This window comes from Nicotiana tomentosiformis, chromosome 3 (genome assembly GCF_000390325.3).
Source record: "Nicotiana tomentosiformis chromosome 3, ASM39032v3, whole genome shotgun sequence".
NCBI lineage: Eukaryota > Viridiplantae > Streptophyta > Magnoliopsida > Solanales > Solanaceae > Nicotiana > Nicotiana tomentosiformis.
In genome coordinates, this window is record NC_090814.1 from 54,317,242 (window position 1) to 54,327,518 (window position 10,277).

The following is a 10,277-nucleotide window of genomic DNA, read 5'->3' on the forward strand; positions in this document are numbered from 1 at the left end:
CGAGCATAGCTTTTGCGGTCAATATATCAAATTTGAGAAGGGGGCTGGGATTGGGGCACTTCCATTTGCAAAGTTGGAGCTGCATTGGCAAAGGGCTAGGTCATCGCAATTGTGACTGGTGTGTCGCATTTGCGACACTGGGCAGCTTTGGAGAGCTAAAGCTTCGCTCTTAGTTTGCATTTGCAAGGGAAGAGACCTTCGCAAATGCCAAGTTATTTTCGCATTTGCGATATTTCTTAGGCTCAGGTACTGATCGCAATTGCGATCAGTGGTTCGCATTTGCGGACGTCGGAATTACAAATGCAATACCTCCAACTAGGTAAATGTGGGAAATTTTGGGACTTAGCTCATTTTACACCATTTGTTTACCCTAAACTCCAAATAGGCTCTTTTTGAAGAGGATTTTCTTTGCAAATTCATTGGTAAGCAACTTTAACTAGTTTTCAATCAATTTCAATTACTTTTCATGAATGTAATCTTCAAATCTATGGATTTCAAAGTAGAAATTGGGGATTTTGGGTAGAATTTAGGAATTTTATAAAATTGAGATATAGACCTCGAATTGATGTCAAATTTCGAAACAAATTACATATTCGGGATCGGGGATGAATGGGTAATCGGGATTTGGTCAGAATCTCGGATTTCGACCACCTGAGTCCGAGGATGACTTTTGTTGAATTTTTCAATAATGGTCAAGATGGAACCATTTTTATTTGTGGGTAGTTTCTAAAGCTTATTTTGAATTGTTTGAATATTTGTTGGCTAAATTCCATTGGTTTGGAGGCTTGTTCGAAAGAAAAAGCAGAATTCATAAGGGACGACCTTTAGTCTTGTTGTTGATGTGAAATTTGGTCAGAGAAAGGTAGTGTTTATCTGCTTCTGGCTGACTGCAATGATATTAGCAAAAGAGGTATAACTAAGTTGTCGGCATTTGTTGCAGTGAGTAAAGTTACAACTTACATATATTGAACCGAATGCAAATCACTTTGCTATAGATCTTAGAGTAGGATGAAGAAGTTGTGAAAGATTTTAGGCTTCAGACCTCTGATAAAAACAGTTTATCCAAGAAACCTGTATTTAAAAAAATGGTTGTACGTAGCTTAACTTCCAATAAACATGTATCCAAGAAATCTGTATCTAAACTTGTATTTAAACTTCCAATACTACAAATAACCTTTGTAACTACCCGACCGGTCATTTTGAGTAATAGCTTTCCTTTCTATATCCGAGACTTTTCATAGTTCTATTTGATGATTTATGACTTGCATGCGAGGTCCATGTTGATTTTCAAAAAACTTAAATGCGGATTTTTAAAGAAAATGTGATTTTTTGACTTTAAGAATGACTAGAGTTGACCACAATCAATATTTTTAGTAAACGACATCGGATCAATATTTTGACGATTCCGGTAGGTTCGTATGATAATTTTGAATTTGTACGTATGTTTGATTGGGGTCCCTGGTGACCCGAGTGCATTTCGGCGCATTATGTGAAAAATTAGAAAATTGAGTTTCAGAGTTGAAAAAGCTTGAGTTTTGGTGCTCAATTCTTGACATTCGATGTTATTTTGATGATTTGAGATAGCGACCGAGGGTCTCGGGTGAGGTTTGGATACTTAACGGACTGGTTTTTGGCTTAGAAGAATTGATGGTGCAACTGACCTGCAGGTCTCGCATTTGCGAAGACCTGTTCGCAAATGCAAGCTTCGCATTTGTGATGCTAAGCTCACATTTGCGATGTGGGGGCTAGGCTGGACGCTTCACATTTGCGAAGTTTGTATTGCATTTGCGGATAGGGGGTCTCCGCATTTGCGAAGAGCTTGTTGCATTTGTGACACAATGGGCATTTTGGGCAGCTTTGCATTTGCGGCTGCACAGGGTTCACATTTGCGATAATCTTATCGCTTTTGTGATAGCTAAAGGCTCAGAGACTGGTCCGCAATTGTGACCTGTTGTTCGCTTTTGCGAACATCGCAATTGCGAAAAAGAGTTCGCAATTTCAACATCTGCAGCTGGGTAAAATGTGGGAAATTTCAGGACTTAGCTCATTTTACACCATTTTTCAACCCTAAACCCTATAGAGGCGATTGTTGAAGAGCATTTTCTTCCCAAATTCATACTTTATCTTGTTTTCAATCAATTTTAATTACTTTTTCATGAATTGTATCATCAAATCTATGAATTTCAAAGTAGAAATTGTGGATTTTGGGTAGAATTTAGGAATTTTATAAAATTGAGATTTAGACCTCAATTTGAGGTTGAATTTCGAAACAAATCACATATCCTGGCTCGGGGGTGAATGGGTAATCGGCATTTGGTCTGAGTATCGGATTTTGGCCACATGGGTCTGGGTTGACTTTTTGTTGACTTTTTCAATTATGATCAAAATCAAATCTTTTTTTATTCGTGGGTAGTTTTTTAAGCTTGTTTTGAATTGTTTGGACGATATTTGGCTAGATTTGATTGGTTCAGAGGCCTGTTCTAAAAGGGAAAACAGTGGTTTATTGTTGACTTGTTTCCAAAAAGAGGTAAGTGACTTGCCTAACTTTATTGAGAGAATTTATCCTAATAAAATGATATTGTTTGCTACATTCGGGGGTGATATATATGTGAGGTGACGATCGTATATGCATGTACAATGTTATCCATGCTTGTGGTAGAATGTATGATTCTTTGTGCCTTATTAGACTACGTGAGTTTCTTACCTATTGTCTTACTTGACTTCTATAATAGTATGGACACAAATTTCATTGCTAGAAACCATGACTCAGCCTATTACAACTTGATTAAATATGATAGACTCTTTGTGAAACTATTGATGTGCTAAATTTAGTCATCACTATACCTAATTACAAATACATGTCTATGACCGTTATTCTAAGGTACCTGGGTTCCATATGGGTGATGTGTTTTGTCGTATGGTCATACCTTGTGGATGTATGCATGAGTTGTTGCAGCTAGTTGAGGATTTTATAGTGTGTTTGTGTGATAATAGGGCCCTTAATGGGTGTTGAAATTTGGTTCTAAGGCTTATCGATATGAGTGGAAGGAATAATCTTCGGTTGAGATGATGTTGGCGGGCTTATGTGGATTTGGGTGATGTAGGATCACCCGTGGGTATGTGTATGATGAGTTTATGCAGTAATATGATGGCTTGAGAAAGACTCTTGGCACGTTTAAGGACTAACATTTGTTTAATAAATGGTGAATGTAATGACCTGACCAGTCGTTTTGAGCTTTAGCGTTCCGTTATGTGGTTAGAGGTCTTGAGTGGCTTCATATTGTATAATATGACTTTCGTGCATGGTAGGACTCGATTTTCGGATGTTTCGGGATTTATTTTGATGAGTGATTCTCTTTTAAGAAGCTTAAGTTGGAAATATTGATCAAGGTTTGATTTTTGTGAAAACAACCCCGGAATGGTATTTTGATTACTGGTAGGTTCGTATCATATTTTTGGACTTAGGCGTATGCCCGAAATTGAATTCAGAAGTCCCTAGGTTGATTTGGCATGTTTTACCGAAGGTTGGCAATTTAAAGGCTTAGAATTTTGATAAGTTTAACTGTAGGTTGACTTTTGTAACGACGCAACCGGTCGTTTTGAGCATTTACACTTCGCTCGGTAGTTTACGGGCATGAGTAGCTCCGTATGATGTATTGTGACTTATGTGAATCGTCGGTTTTGGTTTTCAGGTTATTCGGAATTGAATTGGAAGAATGGATTTCATTGTTAAAGCTTTAAATTGCGAGAGTGGACCAAGTTTGACTTTTTGTGAATTTGAGTCCAGAACAAAGTTTTGATGGTTTCGGTAAGTCCGTTGGGTGATTTTGGACTTAGGAGTGCGTCCGGATTGTAATTTGGAGGTCCGTAGTGGAATTTGGCTTGAAATGACGGAAGTTGAATTTTTGAAAAGTTTGACCGGGAGTGGACTTTTTGATATCCGATTCGGATTGTGATTCCGGGAATTGGAATAGCTTCATTTTGTCATTTGGGACTTGTGTGCAAAATTTGGGTTCATTCCGAGTTGATTTGCTATGTTTCGGCACAAGTTATTGAAGTTGAAAAGTTCAAAGTTCATAGATTTCGATTTGAGGTGTGATTCGTCATTTTGATGTTGTTATGTGTGTTTTGAGGCCTCGAGTAGGTTCGTATTGTGTTATGGAACTTGTTGGTATGTTCGGACGGGGTACCGAGGGGCTCAGTTGAATTTCAGATGTAGTTTAGATCATTTCAAATGGCTTTGCATTGTTGGTTTTTTTGCTGTTACCTATTGCTTCTGGCGTTCTTCGCGATCGCGAAGGTGTAGCCGCAATCGCGAAAGGTGTTTGGTCAGTGGAGCTATTTGTTCTTCGCGTTCGCGCTTTTGAGGTCGCGTTCGCACTGGGTTGAAGATTTTTGTCTTCGCGTCCGCGTCCATTGCTATGCGTTCGCGTAGTGTTGAGGTTTGGCTGCTGGGAGTTGGAACATTCTTCAACGCGATCGCGAAAGGTGAGTCGCATTCGCGAAGCTTTGCATCAGTGGTCATCGTGTTTTCGAGGGGTGTATCATAAACGTATAGTGCTTTTGGTGGCAGTTTATTTTTATTCATCGCGAACGCGATAGACTCGCGATGGACTTCCCGCGTTCGCGTAAGAGGATGCCTGGGCAGAAGTATAAAGTACTCTATTTCGGGGGTTTCAGCCATTTTTGTATTCTTGGAGCTATGGAGCTCGGATTGAGGCGATTCTTGAGGCAATTTTCACCATGTGGGCTGGGGTAAGTGTTCTGTACCTATTTTCGATTTTATATCATGAATCAATCTACATTTTCGGCATTTGATTGATGGTTCCAAAAGAGAAATTTGGGGGTTTTAGCCTAAAGTTACATAATGTGAATTTTTGAGTTTTGAACATCGATTTGGATTCGGATTTGAGTGAAACTAGTATGGTTGGACTCGTAATTGAATGGATTATTGGATTTGGTAAATTTTGTCGGGTACCGAAGTGCGGGCCCGTGTTGGATGTTTTGGCCGAATTTGGGATTTTGATTAAAGATTCAACCTTTTTCATTTGAAATTGTTTCCTTGGGCTTTAATTGATGTATTTGAGTTGCTTTTGGCTAGTTTTGAGCCGTTCGGAGATCGCTACGTGGTAGATGGCATTTTTGGAGCATCGCTTGACTTGCTCGGTATTGGACTTGGCTTGTTCGAGGTAAGTAACACTTCTAAACTTTGTGATGGGGGTATGAAACCCCGAATTACATGTTATATAATTAGTGTTGAGGTGACGTACATACTAGGTGACATGCATGTGGGCGTGCACCGTGTAATTTGTAATTTCGTTATTTCTGTGGTACTGTGTAGCTACCTGGTCATATCTGTAACCACGAAATCTACGTACTAGAGCTATTGAGTTGTGATTCATGTTAGAAACCATGCCTAGGCTACATGCTTACTCTGTTGGGACCCATTGAGGTCGATACTGCTGTTGAGTTATTTGCTTATATTGCAATTTCATACTCAGCCATATTCATTCATTTCATATCATACCTCAGTCTCTGTTGTTACATATTGATACATCACATCATTATTTTGGGCTGATATTTCATGACATTGAGAGCCCGAGCGATTGGAGAGGTTGATGACTGAGTGAGGCCGAGGGCCTGATTGTGAGGATATTTATGGGATCGGGCTGCACGCCGCAGCAAGTTTCATTGATTTTATGCCATTATTGGCTTGATATAGCGCTTGGGCTGAAGGAGCCCCCTGGAGTCTGTACACATCCCCAGTGAGCGCAGGTACCTACTGAGTGCGAGTGCCGAGTGATTGGGAGGACTGAGTAACTGTGTGGACTGAGTGATAGGGATGACTGAGTGACTGGGAGGACTGAGTGAATTGATACTCTGAGAGTATGCATATGGTCTTTATCACTGATTTGCATCGCATTTGGTATGCACATTTGACATACATGCATAAAGATGCATTTTTTCTCATGCCGTATAGTATCACGTCATTTATGACTTCTCATACATTTTGACATATGGGCATAGAGAGACATATTACACTTGCTATATGAAAGGAAAAATGAAACACCTTATTGATTGTTGAAAGGATTTTTGGGAAAAATCACAGTTTTCAAACTTACTCATATTTTTGACAATTTCGGTAAAAGATTTGGTTTTTCACTAAGATACTTGAAAAACATGCTTATTTTCTGGAACTATAAACGAGTTGAGCATGTTATTTCTGATATACTCCTTTTATTACTTATACTATGATGTTGTGAATTATTGTGGGATATTGGTATTGGACCCGACCTTTATTCTAGCTCGTCACTACTTTCAACCTAAGGTTAGGTTAGATACTTATTGAGTACATGGGGTCAGTTGCATGTAGATATTGGCTGCTGACGTTGCTGTGATCGACGGGAGCCGGAATTAAAGATGTACATGCATTCCGGTCGTAGCTGCCTCTTGTTCAGTGTAGCCTTAGAACTATAAAACTCTGTTTATGTACTTTTCAAATAGATAATGTATTTATTTCATACCAGCTTTGTAAACTCTATTCTTAGAAGTTCACGATTTGTACTACCAGTCCTTGGGAAATGTATCCGATTCAGATATTTCTTTTTGATGTGCCATTCGGTTGGTGTTAATCTTATTCGTGTTCTGATACGTTCTGTGAGTTACTCTTCTATGCTATGCGGGGTTGTGATTCGTTGGTTGTATGCACACATGGTGCAGTTCTATTGGGGTTTTATAGCGAAATTTGCGCGAGATGGGTATTTGGGTGATGCATGATTGATTGAACATTGGTTATGTTCTTTTGGGTTTGTGTGACATTGTGTCATTTGCTTCTCCATGGTTATGGTCATGCACCTTTGGTACTTGATGTCGAATTGTGCGTGGTTATTAATTTTGAGCATGGTGGCTCGAGGTATCTCAAATGGGCCAGTGTTTGGATGGGTTCGCGCATTGCGGCAGAGTTATGTTGAGATATGATCCTTTGTGTTAGATTCGTGTGTTATGGTTCTACGGTGTGTGATGGGTTCTTAGCATTACGTTGTGGTGGTACCCGTTGAGCTTGCGGGATGATTCTCTTGTTTGAGTCATTTTCGTGATTGAGTATATTTGGATTGTTGCTTGTTGGTGCATGGATTACATGGTGTGTGGCTCTGGGTAGTATTCGTGTTGCGTGTCAGTAGAGTAGTTGGTATTTGATAAGATGAAGTCGTCAGATCTAGGATGGGTGCTATCGGATTTGATTGCGGTATATTTGAAAGGATAATATCAGAAGTAGGCTTAGGAATTGGCTATAGTTCTTGTTGAAGTAGAGGGAGCTCCATGACTTGTTGGTCTGATGAATGGTTATGAGTTTCCGCGTGTTTCTTTCATCATCGGCAGTGTACGAAGGTTTTAGGACGATTTTTGGTTTGCCATGAGGTTTATTACCGGAATTGGGTTATTTTGGACAACTGCTGTAATTAGAAATCATTGCTATGAGTATTTGAGTTATACGGTATATCATGTGATTACATCTTAGGTTATGATTATGGTTTGATATAGCTTGTTCAGACTTATATAGAGTGCTGATGCAAGATTCTGATCTTATAGAAAGTTTCAGATGTTGGAAATTGGATTCTAAGGCTTATGGGCTAAGTTGAATTAAGGAAATCTCAGTTATGTTGTGTTATCAGACCTATATGGGATAGGGTGACGTGAGATCACCCCGGTTATGTGTATGGTAAGGTTACACGACAGTTTGATGACTTTGAGAACAACTCTGAACACGTTCGAGGACGAACGTATGTTTAAGTGGGGGAGTATGTAACGACCCAACCGGTCGTTTTGAGCATTTGCACTTCTCTCGGTAGTTTACGGGCATGAGTAGCTCCGTATGATGTATTATGACTTATGTGAATCGTCAGTTTTGATTTTCAGGTTATTTATAATCGAATTGGAAGAGTGGATTTCATTGTTGAAGCTTTAAATTGGGAGAGTGGACCAAGTTTTACTTCTTATGAATTTGAATCCGGAATGGAGTTTTGATGATTCCAGTAAGCCCGTTGGGTGATTTCGAACTTAGGAGCGCGTCCGGATTGTGATTTGGAGGTCCGTAGTGGAATTTGGCTTGAAATGGCGGAAGTTGGATTTTTGGAAAGTTTGACCGGGAGTGGACTTTTTGTTCTCGGATTTGGATTGTGATTTCGGGAATTTGAATAGCTTCGTTTTATCATTTGGGACTTGTGTGCAAAATTTGGGTTCATTCCGGGTTGATTTGCTATGTTTCGGCACGAGTTATTGAAGTTGAAATGTTCAAAGTTCATAGATTTCGATTTCAGGTGTGATTCATCGTTTTGATATTGTTATGTGCGTTTTGAGCCCTCGAGTAGGTCCATATTGTGTTATGGAACTTGTTGGTATGTTCGGACGGGGTCCCGAGGGGCTCGGTTGAATTTCGGACGTAGTTCGGATCATTTCAAATGGCTTTGCATTGCTGGTTTTTCTCCAGTTACATGTTGCTTCTGGCGTTCTTCGCGATCGCGAAGGTGTAGCCGTGATCACGAAAGGTGTTTGGTCAATGGTGCAATTTGTTCTTCGCGTTCGTGCTTCTGAGGTCGCATCGCGTCCGCGTCCATTGCTAGGCGTTCGCGTAGTGTTGAGGTTTGGCAGCTGGGAGTTGGATAATTCTTCAACGCGATCGTGAAAGGTGAGTTGCCACTACTAGAAATCCGGTAAAAACCGATCAACGTTGGTCGGTAATGGCCAATAACCGACCAAAACGCGACCATTTACGTGTGGACGATATTTTAGGGGTCGGAAAGGCATACCGACCAAAGTTGGTCGGTCAATTAAATTCAATAAACAAAAATTGCAAAAAAAACCGACCAATGTTGGTCGGTATTTTAATTATGTAATCAAAAGATTCAACATCTGGGAATCAAACCGGGGTCTGTACTGTGGCAGGATACTATTCTACCATTAGACCATTGGTGCATTTTGTTTTAAGACTGTCTTTTATTTGATTTATACTCTTTAATTATATTTTCGCACGAAAATAACCAACCAATGTTGGTCGGTTTTATTAAAAAGTAAAATTACTGACCAAAGTTGGTCGGTTTTTTAAAATGACCGGCCGAATTAATAGACCAATTTTGGTCGGTTTTTTTAATATTAATTTTTATTTATTTTAATTAAAAAATCGACCAAAGTTGGTCGGTTTGTTGAAAAATAAATTTCGCAGGACTCAAAAATAGTTTTCCGCATTTTTGAGCCAAAGAAAACCGACCAAAGTTGGTTGGTCTCGTAAAAAAAAATTAAAAAATAAAATATTTTGAAAAACCGACCAACTTTGGTCGGTTTTTTGGTTGGTTTTTTGACCGACCAAAGTTGGTCGGTCGACCTTGGTCGGTTTTTGGCGAATTTCTAGTAGTGTGCGTTCGCGAAGCTTTGCATCAGTGGTCATCGCGTTCGCGTGGGGGTGTATCGCGAACACGTAGTGCTTTTGGTGGCTGTGCATTTTTGTTCATCGCAAACGCGATGAACTTCCCGCGTTCGCGTGAGAGGATGCCTGGGCAGAAGTATAAAGTACTATATTTTGGGGGTTTCGGCCATTTTTGCATTTTTGGAGCTATGAAGCTCGGATTGAGGCGATTCTTGAGGCAATTTTCACCATGTGGACTGGAGTAAGTGTTCTCTACCTATTTTTGATTTTATATCATGAATTTATCTGCGTTTTCGGCATTTGATTGATGGTTCCAATAGAGAAATTTGGGTGGTTTTAGCCTAATGTTACATAATGTTAATTTTTGAGTTTTGAACATCGATTTGGAGTCGGATTTGAGTAAAACTAGCATGGTTGGACTCGAAATTGAATGGGTTGTTAGATTTTGTAAATTATTTCGGGTTTCAAGGTGCGGGCCCGGGTTGGACGTTTTGTCTGATTTTGTACTTTTGATTAAAGATTCGACCTTTTTCATTTGGAATTGTTTCCTCGGGCTTTAATTGATATATTTGAGTTGCTTTTGGCTAGTTTTGAGCCCTTCGGAGGTCGCTACGCATAGATGGCATTTTTGGAGCATCGCTTGGCTTGCTTGGTATTGGAATTGGCTTATTCCAGGTAAGTAACACTTCTAAACTTTGTGTTGAGGGTATGAAACCCCGAATTACGTGTTATATGATTGGTGTTGAGGTGACGCACATACTAGGTGACGGGCGTATGGGTGTGCACCATGTAAGTTGTAATTCCATTATTTCTGTGGTACTGTGTAGCTACCTAGTCATATCTGTAACCACGAAAT